Source organism: Ambystoma mexicanum, chromosome 7p, assembly GCF_040938575.1.
Source record: "Ambystoma mexicanum isolate Mex_15411 chromosome 7p, UKY_AmexF1_1, whole genome shotgun sequence".
NCBI classification, from domain to species: domain Eukaryota; kingdom Metazoa; phylum Chordata; class Amphibia; order Caudata; family Ambystomatidae; genus Ambystoma; species Ambystoma mexicanum.
In genome coordinates this window covers 195,267,133-195,283,654 of record NC_090939.1, presented here as the reverse complement: position 1 = coordinate 195,283,654, position 16,522 = coordinate 195,267,133, and the positions used below count along the sequence as shown (strand labels likewise).

General features: G+C 44.8%; 1 protein-coding gene across 3 annotated transcripts in view; it reads right to left on the bottom strand.

Moving 5' to 3' along the window:
* The window catches only part of DSCAM (DS cell adhesion molecule), a 1,793,910-nt gene that overhangs the window by 175,000 nt on the left and 1,602,388 nt on the right, over positions 1-16,522 (bottom strand). The gene's annotated exons all lie outside the window — the stretch shown is intronic.

The following is a 16,522-nucleotide window of genomic DNA, read 5'->3' as shown; positions in this document are numbered from 1 at the left end:
CAGCTGTACACGGTGGCGGGGTGGAAAGGGGTGGACAGCCTCAAGCGAGTCAGGTTGAGCGGGATGTGACATAATGGCCTATGTGTTGAGGAGGGGAGACTCCTTGAAGAGGTGGGCCTGGAGTTCTTTAGTGAATTGTAGGAGTGTGGCGGCGAGTCTGATGCTGACAGGCAGGGGGTTCCATAGTCTTGGGGCATAGCTAGAGAAGGCTTGTTTACTGGTCCTTTTCTTTCTGCAGCAGCGGATTTCAATTCTGCACATGTCCTCGCTTCTTCTTGTGCGCTGTCTGCCAGAGATGCTGAGTTTCTCCGCAAGGTAGCTGGGTGACTGCCTTATAGATGATGCAGCAATACTTGAAGGTGATTTGTGCATGCAGTGGTCACCAGTTTAGGTTGATGGGGGCCGGGGTCATGTGGTTGTATCTGCGTAGACTCTTGATGAGGCGTGCGCCCGTATGAAGGACACTTCTCAGGGGCACAAGGGAAGACAACGGGAGGCCTTTGTGGAGGGCATTGCCCCTATCCACTTGGATAGAATCAGTGCCTGAACTGTAGATCTAAAGCTGTCCAGAGGGAGGAAGGACTTGAATTCCACAGAAGGGAGAGCTGATACCAAGCTGTGTGTCTTGAAGGAGAGGTGTATGTCGATGTGGAACCCAAGGGACTTGGTGCAGGAGGTGAGCTCAGGTGTGAAGCCCTCAGAGTTCATGGTTGATTACCAAGTCTATATGTCTGGGTGTTCGGTGCTGTTGGTGAGAGGTAGGAATTCGGTCTCTTCATAAATATATCTGTTTTCTGAATCATTCCACCATTCCTGCCTAGAGAGCACTGCATTACACCCAGCCTCTGTCAACTGTGCATAACGACACACTTCTAAATGTAGAGAGGATAAGCTAAGTGTTGGGCTGTAGCTCCTTGAAGGCTACGCTTGATGTCATCAAGGAGCACATGAACACAAAAATACTTACAACTTGGAAATCAGTCTTCTATGAAATTACATGCAACAGTACAAGCACTAGTTCTGACCCAAAATGCCATGGAAATACCCTTCTCACAGGCCTCTCTAAGTCCACCATCTCCCCACCCCACCCCACCCCACCCCACCCCACCCTGGCTCCCTTCCATTCCGCAGTGTGCCTCCTCTGGGAGCAGAGGATAAATATGAACACATCACACCACTATGGATCACCCTTCATTGCCTCCCATCCAGGCTAAAATCCAACGTTTCATAATTGAGTTGCATCTCCAAAGCCCTTTACACGGGCAAATCTGATTATCTGCCTCTCCCACAGCTCCAACCATGCAACGTCCATGGAGACACCCAAAAAGACCAGCAGATAGATTGTGTAGGCACCCACAATCTAAAGCATTCAACGCCAACATTTGATACCACTTCTATCCATACAAACATTTGGGAAATAACTGACCCTCTACTGAAATACACATACTATTATAAGCAATGGATACACTTGGCTCTAACAAATGTACTGAGCATCACCACACAGGATGTGAGCTTCAAATGTGAGATATTCATTTGTAGGGAAATGTCACCACCTGGTAGCCATTCCTCCGGTGGCATTACCACTGGATACGCAGCAGACTATACACTAACATGCCTACTCATATTTTCGAGTAAATATACATATCGGATTTTCAGGTTAAGCGTTTATATTGCTGTGACTTTCCAAACTAGACCAGTGTAAATTGGATTATCTCAACTGAAGGTTTTCACTGGATTTCAAGGGTTTTATTATGCTATATTTGACCACTGTTGAAGTTGCTCCAATCATTTTTTTTAAAGATGGAGGCCATAGCCATTGGCAACAGTATCTTAAGTCTGTCGTAACTCCTTTTGGTATGCTATATCATCTCCAATGGCCAACATTGATGTTGCCCCAACTATTAAAATGATGGAGGCCCATTGGCCATTGCTGCCACCCCCTTGTCTGCCTAGTAAATAACCAGATCCCGCCAGCCATAGCCTTTGGCAGTGACGCATGGCCCATGCTCTCTTTCTATCTCTCTACTTTTATTTATTTTTTTATTTTTTTACATTTTTAAAGCGCTCACACAGCCCACAGGCATCGAGGCGCTGTTACAGGAATTGTTTGTTTTGTAGTTGCGTAATTGTTTTTCACTTAGTTGCGTATTTATAACGCGCTTAAACACCCAGATGTTTCTAAGCGCGGACCCGGGGATCGAACCTGTGTTGCTTCGTGTCGTCTTGTTTCTAAGGCGCGCACGTTGCCGCTGTGCTATCCTCCCGGGACGCACATTTCCATGGTAGTTTCTCTGAAAAATCTCTACGGTCATTCAAATGTAGTTTTTCATAATCGGTAATCATTCCTGCAGTAATACATTATTTTCTAATTAAGGCGGGAATGGGAAAAATCCTTGACATTATTAAAAGTCTTCCCCATCACCACTGCAACTTTACATGTGCACCCCTCTCCTCCTTTCTAGCACCCCCTTTGTGTAGGTCCTGTGAATCCTCCCTCTCCTGTTATCCCCCACCATTTCACTTGTAGGTTCATGTGGTGTATTTGTTTTTCAAAAGTGTCTGGCAACATTTTCATGGGAATCCCGCGGCAATCCCGCTGGATCCCCCAGCAAGATGAAAATGTTCTGATACCAATGCCCCATCCCACTGCAAACCCTCCTAATCTCCAAATGAATTGCAATAAAAATTCTGAAATTCTGCGCATTTGGGACGACAGGACAGGTTTACTCGACGCGCTCCTGTTGATGTCCCCCGTAATGCTATGTCCCCTATAATGCCATTTTGTATGTCATGTGAATCCCTTCTTTTATGTTCATGGGCTTTGCTACAGGGATGTTCAGTGAAGCCGGTCCTGACTTCCCAAATGCGTTGAATTTCAGGGGTTGTGATCCAATACATTTGGTCACCTTAACTAAACTTTAACTAACATATTTTTAGTGAATTTTAAGGGTTTTGTTATACAAAGTTTTTTTCCCGCACCACTGGCCATTTATTTCGGCCGGACCCACTGTATGTTTGAAAACATTAATAGGTCCACTGGCCATGGTCTTCGGCCATGTCAACTGTATATTTTACAACATTATCAGGCCACTAGCCATGGCCTTCAGCCATGTCCACTGTATATTTTGCAACACTACCAGGCCACTAGACATGGCCTTCGGCCATGGCCAGTGCCCACGACCTTGGGTCGTGGCCACTATATATGCGTATCCACTGTATATTTTCGATTGCAAGGCCACTAGCCATGGCCTTCAGCATGGTCAGTGGCCAGATCCTTCGGCTGTGCCCATTGTATGTTTTACAATACCAAGCCACTAGCCATGGCCTTCAGCCATGACCAGTGACCACAACCATGGGCCATGGTCGACCCTGGTTAGTGATCATGGCCTTTGGCCGTGCCCACTGTATTTTTTACAGATTACCAGTCCATTGTATATTTTAAAAAACTATCGGCCTTTGCCCATGCCTACGCTATGTTTAAAACACTACCAAGCCACTAGCCATTGCCCTGGCTAGTTATTTTTCACCCCCTAACTCACGGTAGCTGTACAAATATATTATTTTTTGTAAAACTTTTTTCCCATAACCGCTGGTATAATCACAATGTACTACATCTAGTCAGGTTATTTGTAGTTGTTAGATACCAGCGGTTATTGGGAAAACAACTAAGAAACAAAAAAGCATCCCTGTCCTCTGAGGCACTCACCATGCCCCCCCGCCCCATCAGTGCCTACTCTCTTCACTCCCCTCAAGGCCTCCTCACCACTCTAGCCCTCTCCCATTCCCCACCAACACTTATTGTTTCTCTGTGACGCACTTTCTTTCCTGCTCACGTTTTCTTATGTAGCTGCAGTTATCCTTCCCTATAACTGCAGCTACGGGAAATTGTTTGTGCTCTTACCTTGGTCCCTAGCACACCTTCAACTTCCAAACTGCCATTGGCTATGGCTACTGTATATTTTACGAAACTACCAGGCCACTAGCCATGGCCTTTGGCCCTGGCCAGTGGCCAAGGCCTTCGGCCGTACCTACTGTACATTTTACAACACTACCAGGCCACTAGCCATAGCCTTTGGCCATGGCCATTGGCAACAACCTCGGGCTGTGGCCACTATGCATGTGCATCAGACTCATTGTATATTTTTACAGCATGCCCGGCCTTCGCCCCTGCCCACTCTATTGTTTAAAACACCACCAAGCCACAAGCCATGGCCTTTGCCCATGGCAATTGATTTCTCATACCCTACCTCGTTAGGCAGAGACAATTTCCTGGAGAAAAAGGTTTGCATTTGAGCTCATTTGCATACCCACAATGCTTTGCTGTTGTGGCTCAGAACTGGAGGTGAACTTCCAGCGATGGCTACTAGGTGACATTGTGGAATGTGTGACTTGGCACAAATTTACTTTTCTACTTATTTAAAACGTTTTTCCCATAACTGGGCATATAATAACAATGTACTACAGATATCTGCAGTTATTTGTAGTTGTTAGATACCCAAGGTTATCGGGAAAATTGACAGAAAATAAAATGCTTCTATGTCCTCCCAGGCACTCACCAAGTGCCCCCCATCTGTGCCTGCTTCCCCCAACTCCCTCAAGGTTTCCTCACTTACCCAGCCCTTTCCCATTCCCTCCGAAACTCACTGTTTCTATGGGATGTACTTTCATTCCTGCTTGCTTCCGTATAACAGTGGCAATGGGAAATCATTTGTGCTTTTAACTTGGTCCCTAACCCACCTCCAACTACACAATTTGACATGGTGACCTGCCATTCCGGACTCCACCTCTTCCTTAATGCTATTTGACAGTTGTTACACCTCAAAATGGCATTTTTCTGCCTTTTGTTTTCAATGGAGCCATGGGTATAACCGTGGTTATTGCTTGCATCGGGGAAAAAAAGATGGCAGCTTTTTCATTTCTGAAAAGCCTGTCTGCTGCAATGCACCATGAGAGAGATTTCTAATTTTTTGGGGGAAATACTGGATGCCATAACCCCAGACGCCGAAAGGATCGTGAGTCAATGCTTCATGCTCCCGTTTTTTTGGACCTGGCCCAATTCCGTACGACTGTTTTCGCTGTGACATCCAGCAAAAATGGTCCTTTTTTGTCCATTAGAAAATTCATCGTATAAATCAAAAGTTATTAGCAATTCATTTTTTTGATTTCATATGGAGCTCTCCACGCACCTTAACTATAGCGTGGCGACAATATATATATATATATATATATATATATACATATATATATATATATATATATATATATATATATATATATATTTATTACAGGGCCTGCGGCAGCAGCCCTGTAGTTATGGTTAAGTTGCTCAACCCATAGGAAGAGCATTTTTTGGGCAGCTTATAACTTCGGCCCTCCTGGACGAATCCTCACGAAACATTGCAAAAGAAATATGTGGCCCCGTCAGATTGATTCTGCAAAGCTGGTGAGGTTTGGTGCAAAGGGGCAAAGTTTTAGGGGTTCCCAAAAGCTGTGGTTTTACCCAGAGACCCAATGGAATAAAATGTGTGCTCATGATTCAGCCAAAACCACTGGACAGATTTTCACCAAATGTACGCCAGGAGTGGTGGCTCGGTCCCAAAAGCATGCTATTGTAAATTTGGTGTAAATCCGTTGAATAGTTTATTTTTAAACAGCCAAAAAGTAGGTACAAAAATAATTTGATATCTGGGTTCGGTCCCAATGACATTTGTGATGTCATCTTTGATGTCCTGGGTGTTAGCCTTAGCCGTGAATGGAGGTGACGTGAGTTTTGGTTGCTTAGTTTACCATAACTGGCGAATTTCAAGGTTTTTTTGGGTTTTACTTGTAACCATAGTGTCTCTTTAACAAAGTTTTTTCATTGACTATATATTATATATATGTGCATTGGTGACTGGGCATGCACATTGCACTTAACCACAGGGGTCCAACAATGAGACCCGGCTTCCTGTCTCAGCTCTTTCTCTCTTCTAAAATTCAATTAGGCCTCTGGCTTTGGGGCTAGAATCTTTGGAAACAAGAAGGAGAAGCACCCTCCGACCCAAATAGAGTGACTGATGCGTGTTCTCCCAATCCAGGCGGTTAGCACACACGTTCACTATGCTACATGTGTCCAAGTGGCCTACTAAACCACAGAGTTAATCTCTCCTGTGCACTGTGCCCACTGCCAATGTTCTCCCCTCATGGTCCTCCCCCATGGTGCTTGAGGTATGGAGTAGTATACGCCCAGTCCTATGGTCCTCAAACGTACTGCTTCAGGCTGGATGTTCATGCAGGCTCTCTGTGTCCCCCCTTCTGCACCATCTGGGGTTTGATCGTTCATGAATCCTAAGCCTTTGGCTGATGCCTCTGCTACACTCCATGTGCCTAACACATCTTTGCCCCAGGGAGGAGTCTCCACAGCTTCCTTCCACATAGTCCCCTTCATAAAATAAGTCCCACTGTTCCTGCACAGGTGTGGTGCAAGTCAGTTCCAACCAGTACTTAGCATTCTGGTTTGCACACTGCTTTGCCCTGGAAACTTTGGTGGGTACTGTGAGCTCACCTGTGAACTGCAGTGTAGTGGGTTCTTTTTTTGTTTTTCTTCGGGACAGCTGTCGGGGGGGATGCAGGGGAGGGCCCCGCAACCCCTGCTAACAATATAGTGAGCATGGGTGCGGGGGGGACACCCCCAGCCCTTTTTTTGTCTTCTTTTTTTTGGGTTGGCTGTGGGGGACACCCCGCGGCCCCCGCTCTCAATATAGTGAGCAAGGGTGCGGGGAACACTCCCACAGCCCCCAGCACCGATTGCATGATCTGGTACAACTTTTCAGCTGTTCGGAATTTTCGAATGGCCGAAATTTGGACAAATAACGCATTTGGTTATATTTTTTCGGACATTTTGGGTCATTCCAGAAATAACACGTTAAGGCACGTTAAGGCAAACGTTTGATGTTACTGCTTGTTCGAGCTAGTTCAAGGTGATCCCAGGATGATGTTCTTTCGGCAGCAAAGACAAGCAAGTGGGTGGCGAATGCCCACAGTGTTTACATGGCCATGGCCATGGGCAGTTAGTGGGTGGGAAAATAACCAAAACACTCCCACACGCTGCGTGTCCCTCCTCACATATCATCTTCCTTCTAGATTTACTTTAATGCAATCGTTTGTGCCTTATAGGTGGCCCTAAATTACCTAATAGACAAAACTAACATTGTGTTTGTTTGACTCAAACCTTAAATATTTGCATTTATACTTTCTTGAATGCAAAACGAATTTGCCATTTTGAGTCACTATTGTTTTTCATTTAAAAATGGCAAACCAGAGAAGCATGCTCGAGAACCATGATTAATCTCGCAGCCTCGATGCTCTTCTCTTGAAGCAGTCCTGTTCTAACTAATTAGGCCACTACACATGTTTTCATTGTGGAAATTCAATTTAAAATGTCTTTAGCATTTAGATCATTCTAAATAGATGTGCTCCGGCCTCTTTTCACATGATATTAAAATATCTGGCATGTCTACTTACAAATTTGCTTTGCAATTGAGAGCCTGATTCATGGATTCTTTAGCACGGTGCAAGGGGACTTTGCACTGCCAAAGAGCACCCCGATTCAGAGAGCAGTGCAAAGTGTATTTGTGCAGTGCAAAGTGTCTCTGCACAGTCACTTTGCACTGCAAACATTCACCTTCCACCGCTCTGTGAATCAGGGTGTTTGTTGGCAGTGCCAAGTCACTTTGCATCACCTTAAAAGTTCCATGAATAAGGTCATAAATCTCCAAGATCAAAGGCAAGAGTTTAATTGGACAAATGTGCCAATACAAGTGCTACATATAATCAGATCGGTAATGAGATGCATCTGATAACTGTGGATTGCACACGTTAGTTATGATTTTGTAGAACTAATAGCCTTACGTGGAGTTCACAAGTATGTTCAAATCATATCCTTTTATCTGGAAAGCTGATTTTTCAAATCAAGTGTTTGCGCATAGTCCATGTGGGTTTAATACGCCCTCGTCAGTTCTCCGTGTGTAACACTGAGTATGGAGATGCTGTGGATTTTCAGCACAGGCAGTCACAGTTTCCATCTTTCACTATCTGTGCCAGAGGCCTTCCCAGTACAGAGAGGAACCAGCACCAATAGTTTGTCAACCTGAACAGTTGCAGGCCATCTACAAAACCTATGTATCGAAGAAACTGCATTCTCACTATCATTTCACAATGCTTCCGGTTTAGCAAGGCAAGGAGCCAGCAGGGATAACTTAGGGAAGAAGGTTTTGGATGCAACACTGCAAGAACCATCAAGTAGGGTTTGCACTTGACCTAGGCTTGATTAGATTTATGAAACAAGATGGCGATCTATTCTCTGAGAGCGTGTGTTAAATGGCCGCCCCTGTACTGGGTTCTAACTTTTCAAACATGCTGGGAGGGATCCTGCCATAAAAACCTGGGCTTTGAAAACGTGGTCCTCATTCAGTCTGAGAGTAACACTCCCGGGGTGACCTCTGACCCCTTCTTCAGTCATTTACCTCAAGTAGAGGAAGTCCTTGTTTTTCACATCTCCATTACCCAGCTTCCTTATATGGTAAAAAGAAGTGACATGTTCGAACATTCTCCCCATGGAATTGACAACAAATGGTGCCCACAGACTCCAACCAATCTTTAATGCTGCATGCCATTTCGGGAGTACCTTTGAGTGAAATTAATTTCTTTGGAACAAAGCAAAAGGCTTCCAGTAGCACGTGGGTCTTTCTGCTTTAATATCTAATGCCTTGTGTCTTGCTCAAAAGGCTTGTTTGGTCCTCCACGCCGCCACATGTAGCAAGCATGATTTTCAGCTACTACCCAAGAGAGCTCTATACATTGATAATGGCCCTCTCGATGATCCATAGATTATCTGATTGGGGAGATCAGGGATGCAGATGCTCTCTCAGACAACCTTCATCCTGAAATGTCTTATTCTCAACAGATCTTGCCATCCTTATCAATTTTCTGAACACCACTGAGCATCTTTCCGCTGTGGTGGTGCCCCCCACCTTCCCGCGGTTTGGCTCACTGTCATGCAACATCATCACAAAGATACAATTTCACTTTGTAGGGTGCACTATACAACTGCTTAATCCCCTAGTTTGCCCTTATATGCAAAGCCAGCAGTGAAGCTAAAGTAAAGCAATATGGGAGGATGGTAAGAATCCCATTTAATTCCATGGATAATTGATCCAGTCAGTTGAATAGAACTTAATAATAGAAGCTAATGGCAACCGGTATGGCTGACAGACCTCCTTTTCAGAGGTACCTAGATCATCCAATGCCCAGCACCCCACTCAGCCGCTGTCACTTTCCTCATTTGCCCACAACCGGGGATTTTTGGGGACACAAGGTTTTTTGCAGCGACCCAACATCATAGATCCATGCAATGTTTTCCCTACAATGAACCAGTGTTTCATGAGAGAAGGTCCCTTTGCCCACCACTAAATAGCTGTTGTCAGAGATATCTGAAAAGTGCTGAAACAATTTAATCTGGGGACCACGTTGCTGAACCGCATGGGGACGAGACAGCATGATATTCTGAGATTTGCATTTAGGCCCATCTTCCTCTTGCGATCTCAGCATGCTGGTCGCGACTGCAATTACGGTGTCATTTTTTTATCTCCGTCACTACCACTTCTTTTCTACGAGGAGTTGGGAAAAAGAAAACACTGGAACCCGGATCATCTGTATTCCTACACAAGATTGCCACCCGAGTGTCAATATCCCACAGAGGGGTCATAGATGTTTACATTTATGCTTTAAACATATTAGTCTTTGACTTTGGAACAGGGCATCTCAGTTGGGTTTGATGAAATTGGCCTGAAGTACTGATCGCAGGTGCAGTTCCTATCACTTACTAAAAAAACTTTTTTTGGGCCACTTTCCATTTAGTGATGTCACAGTAGCCTCAAATCTCTGGTTCAGTTGGGCTTCCCTCCAATACGTCCGACCGGCCCGCTCCACACCTATTTGCTCAGTGCGCAGCGAGATGCTGGCCTTCCCCATTGACTCTCTCATCACCGTTCATTAAAAGAAACTTGCTTGGAAAACAATTGACTTTTGTTAATGCACAGACAATCTACGAGGCACCCTGAAAGGGTTATTTTCCCTGCACAGCACCAGATCCCGCATCCCCAGTGTGGTCCTGGCTCCCAACGCGGCATCTGAAAATGAATTTTTTTTGTTGTTGATGAAGAAACCAGCGTGCAAATCAATGGCTTAGAAGTGCCCGAGGAGCAGAGTGTTCTCACTGGGACAAGCCTCCTTAAATGTTTTGATTTACATTCCAAGCTGATGTCCTGGAGGTAAAGGGATTTAATAACATCTCAGTTGGCAGGAATTTGTGATCCTTCTGCCAGCCTCGTGGGTACGTCTTTTTTGTTCTTGACCTTAATTGTACCCTCTAGTAACTTCACTACATACTGCTGTAAATAATTAGAAACAGGTCTATTTTTTCATTATTCTTTTTGCTGGAAATTTGGCCATTTTTCATGGGGTGTAGTATTGTATTGGAAAAGGGTATGTTTGTTACTTTACTAAATAACAAGCAAATGAATGAGCTCCATACAACACGTTGACTATCCATCAGTAAAACAGTGTTGCAGGTTCAAGTCCAGGATCAGCTAGTGCTTCACTTTTTTTTTATTGGAATATTGATTAAATGACAGGAGAGCATGTAGACCAGGGCTGTCCAACTCCAGGCCTCCAGGGCCGGAATCCTGATGGGTTTTGAGGATATCCCTCATTAATATTCATGAAGAGAATTGTGCATAAATTTAGAATTATCATATGCAAATTTAGCTCATGAATATTAATGACGGGTATCCTGAAAATCCGTCTTGCTTCCAGCCCTCGAGGCCTGGAGTTGGACAACCCGGATGTAGACGAACCTTAACAAAGCGTAGCTCTCAAGTTTCCCAGTTCCAGGCAGAGAAAGCCATCAAATCATATTGTGTTCTTGGAATTCTGGGACTTGCCTCTATATGTCTTTCCCATGTTCAATGTAGGACTACAAATCTCGGAATTAGAAGGAAAAAAAGGGACTGCAAGGCTTTCTCATGCATGGGTCTGGGAAAAATGAACGTGCTGATAAAATATTAGGACAGCCACTAATGTGAGCTGTCTACATGTTCTACTGCGTTATAGAGGATGAACTGCACCAGCTCCTAGAGGTGGGAGGGTTCGAGATGGAGCTGTACAGAAGACTTCGGCAGCACGAGAGGCCTCTTGGCAGCTAAAACGACTTCTGGAGCTTTTGGAATCAGTTTCAGGTCTTGACCAGTGGGTGGCAGTGTTCCCAAGGGGAATCGGGTGCTGTAGAGTGGCATGACTTGTTAGAGGCAGAGCAACTGGGTGTCTGGACATTTCATCGAAAACAATTGGTCGACAGGACATTTGGTCGACGTAATTTCGTCAAAAACCAAATGGTCGAATTTTTTTTTATTTATATATATTTTTTTAAGGTTGTAGTTTAGGGAAAAAAAGGGTTTTTTAGAAAAAAAAGGGGGTTGATGGGGGACCCCCCTCCAAAAGAAAAAAGGGGTAAAAATAATTTTTAAAAAAATTCGACCATTTGGTTTTCGACGAAATTGGTTCGACCATTTGTCCAGTCGACCAATTTTTTTTGATCAAATGTCTGGTAACCAGCAACTGTTATAACATGGAGCAACACAGGTTCGATCCCCGGTCCGTGCTTAGAAAACTCTGGGTATTAAGCGCGTAATAAATAACCAATTACAATTACTGGGTCCTTAGACATATTGTAAAGTTCTACCCACCGTGTATTAAAAGCTAATGATGGCCATCGGTGACCATAATACACCACAACATTAGAATTCAAGTACTCTTAAATAAAATTGCAATAGCACGTTGGGGGCTCCTGTGTATGTACAGCAGACTGAGGATATCCCACGGGTAATCTTCACGTTGCATGCCTAGTATGGTGTGCAGCCTTCATCACAGGCTATCTGTCAAGAGCCAGGTACAAAACAGAAGATGAGGCTGGGCAGGCGCTCAATAAGACACACTTATTCTTACCATTCAAAGGTAGCGCAGATTTCAACCCAACCTTTTCCACCAATAAACTGAACACTCGCCATGCTTATCCGGGTTGGGGTACATCTCTTTTTTTGTTGAACAGTGTATCATTAAATGGCTGGCTTGTATGTACACACTGGGCTTAAAATCATCCAGTATTGGTTGTCAGCCTATTGGCTGTTGTGTGGATGAGCACACTTAAGACTTTATTTGTAATGTGCAAGAGAAGTGCATTTGAGTCTGCATGATCCAGCATAAATGTATTGAACAATGAAACATATGTTCCTCCCGGGATTCTGCTCCCTCACTCGTCTCCAGGTTTATTTCTGAAAGGAATATGTTGTTTAAGTATGATCTGGTGTTACCGAGGGATATTACTCAACATTGCTGTTAATATAATAAGTGAGCCCTCAGGCTGACTTACTGTTCACAAGACCGAAGACTCTAGAAGTCCAACCCACCCTTCTGAAACCGCAATGAACTTACGGATCACCTTTAATTCTAAATTCAGCCTCCTTCAACAAGTTAATGAGCCTTACCAAAAGTGCCCTCCACCAACTACCCACTGTCAACAAAACACTCTTTCCTGAATGCGTATCATGAAGCTGAACTAGCCGTGGCATTAGACTTTACTCGGGAGGATAGCACAGAGGCACCGTGCTCTCCTTGGAAGCAAGACGATACGGAGGCACACAGGTTCGATCTTCGGGTCCGCGCTTAGAAACCTCTGGGTATTAAACGCGTTATAGATAACTTTATCATATCATATCACTATTGTAGCTCCCTAGACCTGACTCTTCCTAGACACTTCCTGAAACAGTTCCAACTAGTCCAAAACAGGGCAGCCAGGCTTAACTCTGGCCTGTAAAAGTTGCATCATATATTACCAGCCTTAGCATCTCTTAAATGACGACCTGTGAAACGGATAAATCAACCTAAGAAGCATCTGGGCTAAAGGCCCAGACTTCCTGGCTTGGTCAAATTCTACAAGCCCACCCAGTCCGTAGCAGACAGATAGCGGCAACCAGAAGCACTGAATACGAAGAAGAATGAGAAACACGCCCTCATCTGAACAGAGTAGGCACTGTGCAACAATACTGGCTCAGAAATTAGAATTGGACAAAGTTCCAAACATTTCAAGGAAAACATAAAAAGGGTGCACCTGTCAGAGTCCGAGATCTGGAGAAGCACAACTAATTTACATGTTTCCCATCATAACTAGCAGGGAGTAGAACATTGGTGGACAACCTGTGCCTGCAAGATGTTTCGGCCTGCACCTCCCACCACCTCTAGTCATCATAGTCAATGGTACAGGGTCGTGGGAGTCACAGGCCACACTATCTGGAGAGCTACAGAGAGCCTAGCACTGCTCTAGAACATCAACCACGCCAAGCACTCGGGAAGGTCTCAGGCAACGTTAAATGATTGCTTTCACTTTGTTTGTATTTTGCGTCCTAAACCCCTCCTAAAGGACCACCCTCTCTTTCTGTTACAGACTTTGACATTTCTATCATCTGGCGAAAGACTTATGTGCTCTTCTTTCTTATCGAACCTTGTGTTCCTGGCTCCGTCTCATAAGTACGTCATCATTGTGTAAAGTGCCCTGAAGCGAAACATATGTACAAGTGGCACATTTCTCCTTCTGAATCACAACAAATACAAAACAATGAATAAATAAATAAATAAATAACATGGGTTCCAGTAGAGCTGTATGGGCTCTGTCCTGCTTTGTTTTCCAATGGTGTTCTGCTCACTAACATGACGATGTGGCAGAACATCCCAAAGATATGGGGAGGTAAAAACCTCATCTTCATAATATTACACTCTGAACATGCTGGTGGGGGAAGCACATGCACATAGCCTTCACCACTTCAAAAGAGCCACCACCGGTGGGTAAAATGTAAAGACCTCTCAGAAGCTTAACTACAGCATGCACGCGTTTCAGCCACCGTACCTCTTTTTGCAAATCAGATGGCTAACTCAGGCTTTTTCCACCTAGGATCCCTGAAGAGAGTATTGCCTGACTTCTCCATCATGAAAAAGGTGTCACTCTGAATGCCTTCATCACCACCAAGCCAAGCGGTGGCATCACAGCCTTTACCTCAGGGTCCTCCTCTCTACCATCTGCAGAGACTGAAGCTGAGCTGTTTGGAGCAATGCAACTCCTGCCTGTAGCCTAGAAGAGCCTGGTAAACATGCCACCAATGCATTCCAGCAGCTACCTTTGACTTGACAGGCTATCTGGTGTCCTAAAACATACCTATTTGACATTAATCCTGTGTGTCCAGCAGTCTGTATGAAGGTGTATTAAGGAACATCTTGAGGACATTTAAAGCATAATGGGTCATATATGGTGGACCCAAAGTCATAATGTGTGTATCACGTTGAAGCTAGATTTGAGGCACACTGTGTACTTCTGTAGATCTTCATTCTCTAGAGCAGGTCTTAGTTACTGGGTGATGCCCGACACCTTGGGGTTGCCCTTAGGTGCTGCTTATCAAATGCAAGTCCTGCCATTGCTTCCTCCTGAGGCTGCACAAATTAAACCATATGTCTCCCGACCTTGCCACCCTTCATTTATTTTCCTACTGGGTTCTTTTGATTCTTTGCCACATCAAGACCTGTACTGGTGGTTTCATGCCTTTTCCGTCAGGGCTGCCTGAGCTAATAACTCTCTCCCTCAAGTCTCTACCCGGTACCTTTGATTATTTTCCACATGAAGACCTAGACTGGTGGTTTCATGCCTTTTCCGTCAGGGCTGGCTGAGCTAATAACTCTCTCCCTCCAGTCTCTACTGGGTCCCTTTGATTCTTTGCCACATCAAGACCTGTACTGGTGGTTTCATGCCTTTTCCGTCAGGGCTGGCTGAGCTAATAACTCTCTCCCTCCAGTCTCTACTGGGTCCCTTTGATTCTTTGCCACATCAAGACCTGTACTGGTGGTTTCATGCCTTTTCCGTCAGGGCTGCCTGAGCTGATAACTCTCTCCCTCAAGTCTCTACTGGGTCTTTTTGATTCTTTGGCACATCAAGACCTGTACTGGTGGTTTCATGCCTTTTCCGTCAGGGCTGCCTGAGCTAATAACTCTCTCCCTCAAGTCTCTACCGGGTACCTTTGATTATTTTCCACATGAAGACCTAGACTGGTGGTTTCATGCCTTTTCCATCTGGGCAGCCTGAGCTAATAACTCTCTCCCTCCAGTATCTACTGGGTCCCTTTGATTCTTTGCCACATCAAGACCTGGACTGGTGGTTGCATGCCTTTTCCATTCGGGCTGCCTGAGCTAATAACTCTCTCCCTCAAGTCTCTACTGGGTCCTTTTGATTCTTTGGCACATCAAGACCTGTACTGATGGTTTCATGCCTTTTCCGTCAGGGCTGCCTGAGCTAATAACTCTCTCCCTCCAGTCTCTACTGGGTCCCTTTGATTCTTTGCCTCATCAAGACCTGTACTGGTGGTTTCATGCCTTTTCCGTCATGGCTGCCTGAGCTAATAACTCTCTCCCTCAAGTCTCTACTGGGTCTTTTTGATTCTTTGGCACATCAAGACCTGTACTGGTGGTTTCATGCCTTTTCCGTCAGGGCTGCCTGAGCTAATAACTCTCTCCCTCAAGTCTCTACCGGGTACCTTTGATTATTTTCCACATGAAGACCTAGACTGGTGGTTTCATGCCTTTTCCATCTGGGCAGCCTGAGCTAATAACTCTCTCCCTCCAGTATCTACTGGGTCCCTTTGATTCTTTGCCACATCAAGACCTGGACTGGTGGTTTCATGGCTTTTCCATTCGGGCTGCCTGAGCTAATAACTCTCTCCCTCAAGTCTCTACTGGGTCCTTTTGATTCTTTGGCACATCAAGACCTGTACTGATGGTTTCATGCCTTTTCCGTCAGGGCTGCCTGAGCTAATAACTCTCTCCCTCCAGTCTCTACTGGGTCCCTTTGATTCTTGCCATATTAAGACCTGTACTGGTGGTTTCATGCCTTTTCCATCAGGGCTGCCTGAGCTAATAACTCTCTCCCTCCAGTCTTCTGGGATGCTTATGAGCACCTGGCCTTAAACAAATCTACCAAGACTCCCCTCATCCCCGGCACATAAGTATCTATCCTCTGCACCACATTGTCATATTGGCAAGTGATGACATGGGTGGAGCACATTGGCTTCTCCTCCTCTTTAAGTAAATTAATAAATAGAAATGAATAACCAGAAACAGATTTCATGAAGCAAACACTTCAAACATCTAAATCCAAAAGCATTGTTACTGTAAATAGTCATAGTCACCTAATTAAACAGATTCTGCCATTATAGAAAACACATTGTTTAATTATGTTTGTGCTGTACCCAATCTAAATCCAAAGGCCTGCCTTACAATGGATGTGAGTCCGAAATTAACAGATTCCCGACACCGGCCTGCTGTTTGGGTCTGTTTCATGAGATGGTGTGCGATCAAGAAAGCACGTATCATTGGCCAACAAACAAATTCT